Genomic DNA, 6372 nt, shown 5'->3' on the forward strand with positions numbered 1-6372 from the left:
ATAGCCTATTTTATTGCCTTACCTCCATAACTTGCTAAATTTGCACACTGTATATTATATGTATTTCTGTTGTATTTTTGACTTTGTTTTGTTTTACCCCATATGTAACTCTGTGTTGTTGTTTTTATCGCACTGCTTTGCTTTATCTTGGCCAGGTCGCAGTTGTAAATGAGAACTTGTTCTCAACTGGTTTACCTGGTTAAATAAAGGTGAAATAAAAAATAAAATAAAAAGAAGAGGAACGACTAGATGTGTCCAATTCAACTGGTCTGAAATAACAAACTGTACTCTGGCAGGAGTCTCAGAGCCAGGGTCCTCTCTACTCTCAGCCAGGGTCCTCTCTACTCTCAGCCAGGGTCCTCTCTACTCTCAGCCAGGGTCCTCTCTACTCTCAGAGCCAGGGTCCTCTCTACTCTCAGAGCCAGGGTCCTCTCTACTCTCAGAGCCAGGGTCCTCTCTCCTCTCAGAGCCAGGGTCCTCTCTACTCTCAGAGCCAGGGTCCTCTCTACTCTCAGAGCCAGGGTACTCTCTACTCTCAGAGCCAGGGTCCTCTCTACTCTCAGAGCCAGGGTCCTCTCTACTCTCAGAGCCAGGGTCCTCTCTCCTCTCAGAGCCAGGGTCCTCTCTCCTCTCAGAGCCAGGGTCCTCTCTACTCTCAGAGCCAGGGTCCTCTCTACTCTCAGAGCCAGGGTCCTCTCTACTCTCAGAGCCAGGGTCCTCTCTACTCTCAGAGCCAGGGTCCTCTCTACTCTCAGAGCCAGGGTACTCTCTACTCTCAGAGCCAGGGTCCTCTCTACTCTCAGAGCCAGGGTACTCTCTACTCTCAGAGCCAGGGTCCTCTCTACTCTCAGAGCCAGGGTACTCTCTACTCTCAGAGCCAGGGTACTCTCTACTCTCAGAGCCAGGGTCCTCTCTACTCTCAGAGCCAGGGTACTCTCTACTCTCAGAGCCAGGGTACTCTCTACTCTCAGAGCCAGGGTACTCTCTACTGTGGCATGTAATTTACAACACAACTTTGGATCCCGTCCTGATTTGGTTTGGCTTATTTGACCTCAATGGAGATGCAGGGCTGGTTTAGACAGCCACTGTGTCCCAAATGGCACCTCATTCCCTATGCTCTGGTCAAAAGTAGTGCACTATAAAGTGAATAGGGTACCATTTGGGACACAAGAGAGCAATTCAGTTCAGTCAAAGAGATGTTGATCAATTAAGGCCCTGTACACACTCGGGTTGTACAACTGATGCATTTGACACAATGGTTATGATACAACAGAGACTTTGCATGAACCAAGATGTCTACACAATCATTGTTTCCACAATGTTTGTGTAGGGCCTAATCATTTTTTTGCAGAAAAACTCACAAGCATTGTGTCAAATGGGTTGTACTTGTGTCCAGACCAGAGGGATGTAGGTTTGAATGCCTTCTGAGTGATCTGGATAGTTAAAGTTGCACTATGCAGAAATCGCTCCGCCATTTCCTGGTTGCAAAAATTCAAATAGTTCGCCTAATTCCAGTTGATGTGACAAAACAAGCAATATTGTAAATAATCATTGTTCCATCTAAACCACTGTGAAATATTTTTTCCATACCAAAAATATTGTATTTTAGCTGTTTGAAGCTGGTGTACAAAACCGAAAGTAAAAGACGCAAGAGCTAAACTTAAGAACGGGAAGCATAGAATTTATTTTCTTTTTGTACCTTTATTTAACTAGGCAAGTCAGTTAAGAACAAATTCTTATTTATAATGACGGCCTACCCCGGCCAAACCCAGACGACGCTGGGCCAATTGTGCGCCGCCCTATGGGGACTCCCAATCACTGCCGGATTGTGATACGGGGTCTGTAGTGACGCCTCTAGCGCTGAGATGCAGTGCCTTAGACCGCTGCGTCACTCGGGAGCCCAATTTCTCGGGAGAAATAGAGCACATAGAATAGCTGTACCACTTCTTAGACTTGCTTTCAATGAGAATGACAGATCTATAACTAACATTTCTATGTGCATTTGGTCTGGTCGCCCACAAGGTTACTTATTGCAGCTTTAAAAGCTGCTGATACTGAATTACCTCAGCTATCGGCCGAATGAAAGCATTACAGCATGTACTGCTGATAAATTGATCTGAGAATAGTTGCCTGGCTGCCAGGACCAAGAACATTCCCTCTAGATGGCTGGCTGCCTGGAGCAAGAACATTCCCTCTAGATGGCTGGCTGCCAGGACCAAGAACATTCCCTCTAGTTGGCTGGCTGCCAGGAGCAAGAACATTCCCTCTAGATGCCTGGCTGCCAGGAGCAAGAACATTCCCTCTAGATGCCTGGCTGCCAGCAGCAAGAACATTCCCTCTAGTTGGCTGGCTACCTGGAGCAAGAACATTCCCTCTAGATGGCTGGCTGCCTGGAGCAAGAACATTCCCTCTAGATGCCTGGCTGCCAGGACCAAGAACATTCCCTCTAGATGGCTGGCTGCCAGGAGCAAGAACATTCCCTCTAGATGCCTGGCTGCCAGCAGCAAGAACATTCCCTCTAGATGGCTGGCTGCCTGGAGCAAGAACATTCCCTCTAGATGGCTGGCTGCCAGGAGCAAGAACATTCCCTCTAGATGGCTGGCTGCCTGGAGCAAGAACATTCCCTCTAGATGCCTGGCTGCCAGGAGCAAGAACATTCCCTCTAGATGCCTGGCTGCCAGCAGCAAGAACATTCCCTCTAGTTGGCTGGCTACCTGGAGCAAGAACATTCCCTCTAGATGGCTGGCTGCCTGGAGCAAGAACATTCCCTCTAGATGCCTGGCTGCCAGGACCAAGAACATTCCCTCTAGATGGCTGGCTGCCAGGAGCAAGAACATTCCCTCTAGATGCCTGGCTGCCAGCAGCAAGAACATTCCCTCTAGATGGCTGGCTGCCAGGAGCAAGAACATTCCCTCTAGATGGCTGGCTGCCAGGACCACTGCCAGGACCAAGAACATTCCCTCTAGATGGCTGGCTGCCAGGAGCAAGAACTATCCCTATGCTCATATGTCCACTGATCATAAATGAGTGAGGCAAACCAGACCTCACCTTTCATTAGCTAGCTGTTTTTCCCACTCTCACTTTTAATGAGTCAGGAATAAGCAGTACCACATAACAGTGGAATAAGATCAATCTTTTGTTTGAATTCTGTAAGAAATATATGAAGTTATATAAGTATTAGCTAAAGTGCCTTTGGTCCCAAGACAGCCTCTTATAGCAGGGAGAGAATGAGACCGAACCTTTGACAGTCCACTCTCAAAATGCAAGTCACTTGACAGTTTCTGCGTTTTTACTGTTTTACTTAGGGCAATATTCTTCTTCTGAATCCTGTTCCTAGACATGTATGACGCACGGCAAATATTTATTTTGATGATTGCCAAGATCATTGCCTATGCAAAAGAGGTCCACATACTATGTAGGAGTAGAGCCATGCGTCGTGCTTTCAATATCTTTCTGTTATTATATATATATATATATATATATATATTTTAAATCTACACTGATTAGCATACAACTATTGCGTGCAAAACGCTATTATGCGCACTCCAAATTAACTATATCATATTCGACTACTTTATCAATTATCTGTATAATAAATGGAGTATATAATATCCCACCTTGAAGACCCATATTGGGAAAATTTTACAGATATCTAAACCCCCTCGCAAATAACGGTTCTATATCGGTCGCGTCATAGCAGCCTACGGCGGGGGAAAACGATGGAGTGTTGTTACATTCCTTCGGTACATACTGTTTATACATTGCCTAGTCTCATCGTATTTTCATTTCCTCTAAATACAGCTCAAATCTCCCAAATAACCTACAGTTGAAATAGGCTAATAGGTGAGTGGAAACCAGACGGAGACAGCTTCACTGATTGTCCTGAACTTCAGTAGATGCGCGGTGTCAAAATATAATCTCTCTCTTCTGTCCTACCAGAAAAGGCTACAATGTTTCAACGTGAATTGTCTGAAGTTGGCGCTCTCCTACAAAGATTCCGCAACACTGTAACAACAATCTTTCTATAACCGGTTGATAGCCTACTTTTGAATGTTTATACCGGGGAAAGTTATAGCCTACTTGCCTTTGATGCAGAATTCTTCGGTTCTATTCATTGTCCCCCGACACATATTGATACAGTATCGTTTGGTTTGTTCTGTCATGTAGCCTTAAGATCTTGTCGGTGAAGCAATTTAATTTGCCTATAATTTAATCCCAAACCGAAGGATCAAGGATGCGTGTGGTTCTGCTGTTCGCCGTCTCCTATGAGCTCGATCTCTTTATTCAATACGTTTCTGGTTCGTTACTGGGGGGAAAAGACGCATTTTCAAAAGCATTAGGCAAAAATGACGCTACATGTGCCGCCCCCCTCACAACACTGTCCGAACCTTCCCACTGCTACTTTCCTTGGCGCTTCCATTCCTTCAAGAGCAGTGATACTATGCGCACTGCACGTTCATGGAAATGGGGCAGGCCACTGTTGCAGGATTATTCCATATGCGCACTGACTGTTGTCTGACTGACCGACGACCATAATCGTAGCCAACCCTTAGAAGTGGTCTAAAAAAATATTTTAATATGGAAGGCTAAACTCATTTATAACGTAGACTTATAAACAATCTCAGAACTATTCCCATGCTTTTAGTGACATGAAACACCATTAATGGCCTCCACCTAGATAAAATCACTGTAGACTTTTAAATATAATTAATTGGTGGTCAAGTTGTGGTGCCTGGTAACTCTATCAGATAAATATGCCAATGTAATATGGCCCTACTACTCACTGTAATGAGCTTTAATTGCTGCAATTGCTGCGAGTTAATTGTGATAATTAAAACCAAAACATTGGAAGGGAATACATTTTATTCCCATGGTTACTCATCGCTAATTAACATTGACAGTGAGGGCATTTCTGAATACAGGACTGTCAAATTAGTACTGCCATCTTGTGGCTAAGCAGGGGCACATACCCCAAACCTTTATGGTCAACAACAGAGCCACACTGTGGAGGTGTCATAATACCCATAAAACCTAGCGGTCAAACAGGGAAATGGTTCCGATCGTTTTTCCACCATTCATTTTCCCCATAGAGGATTTTAGAAACAGTTAAAATAAGGGCTGTTTCGCGTAGGCTTACCCTGGCGTGACGTTTTGATAACCATGTAAATCTCTCAGACAAGGTGACTTATCAATATATTGGTCTCTATTTACTCAGATTTGAAAATGCTATTTAACATGAAAGTAGACATGATAAACTACAAATCCCTGCGCGTCATCTCTAGCTGACACCTTTGCGAACAGGTATTGTGTCAATTTAAAACTTGCACAAGACAGTCCACAGAATTGTCCATTTAAAGAAATGTAGCCAATTTATTCATTAATACATTTAGCTAACATTAGATAGCTAAGAGATACTTACTTTTGCCTCGATTAGGCAGTATCATCCAGATAATGGCATTTATACACTGCTCAAAAAAATAAAGGGAACACTTAAACAACACAATGTAACTCCAAGTCAATCACACTTCTGTGAAATCAAACTGTCCACTTAGGAAGCAACACTGATTGACAATAAATGTCACATGCTGTTGTGCAAATGGAATAGACAAAAGGTGAAAATTATAGGCAATTAGCAAGACACCCCCAATAAAGGACTGGTTTTGCAGGTGGTGACCACAGACCACTTCTCAGTTCCTATGCTTCCTGGCTGATGTTTTGGTCACTTTTGAATGCTGGCGGTGCTTTCACTCTAGTGGTAGCATGAGACGGAGTCTACAACCCACACAAGTGGCTCAGGTAGTGCAGCTCATCCAGGCGAGCTGTGGCAAGAAGGTTTGCTGTGTCTGTCAGCGTAGTGTCCAGAGCATGGAGGCGCTACCAGGAGACAGGCCAGTACATCAGGAGACATGGAGGAGGCCGTAGGAGGGCAACAACCCAGCAGCAGGACTGCTACCTCCGCCTTTGTGCAAGGAGGAGCAGGAGGAGCACTGCCAGAGCCCTGCAAAATGACCTCCAGCAGGCCACAAATGTGCATGTGTCTGCTCAAACGGTCAGAAACAGACTCCATGAGGGTGGTATGAGGGCCCGACATCCACAGGTGGGGGTTGTGCTTACAGCCCAACACCGTGCAGGACGTTTGGCATTTGCCAGAGAACACCAAGATTGGCAAATTCCCCACTGGCGCCCTGTGCTCTTCACAGATGAAAGCAGGTTCACACTGAGCACGTGACAGACGTGACAGAGTCTGGAGACGCCGTGGAGAACGTTCTGCTGTCTGCAACATCCTCCAGCATGACCGGTTTGGCGGTGGGTCAGTCATGGTGTGGGGTGGCATTTCTTTGGGGGGCCGCACAGCCCTCCATGTGCTCGCCA

The sequence above is a fragment of the Coregonus lavaretus genome, assembly GCF_964263955.1.
Source record: "Coregonus lavaretus genome assembly, chromosome: 3".
Classification (NCBI taxonomy): domain Eukaryota; kingdom Metazoa; phylum Chordata; class Actinopteri; order Salmoniformes; family Salmonidae; genus Coregonus; species Coregonus lavaretus.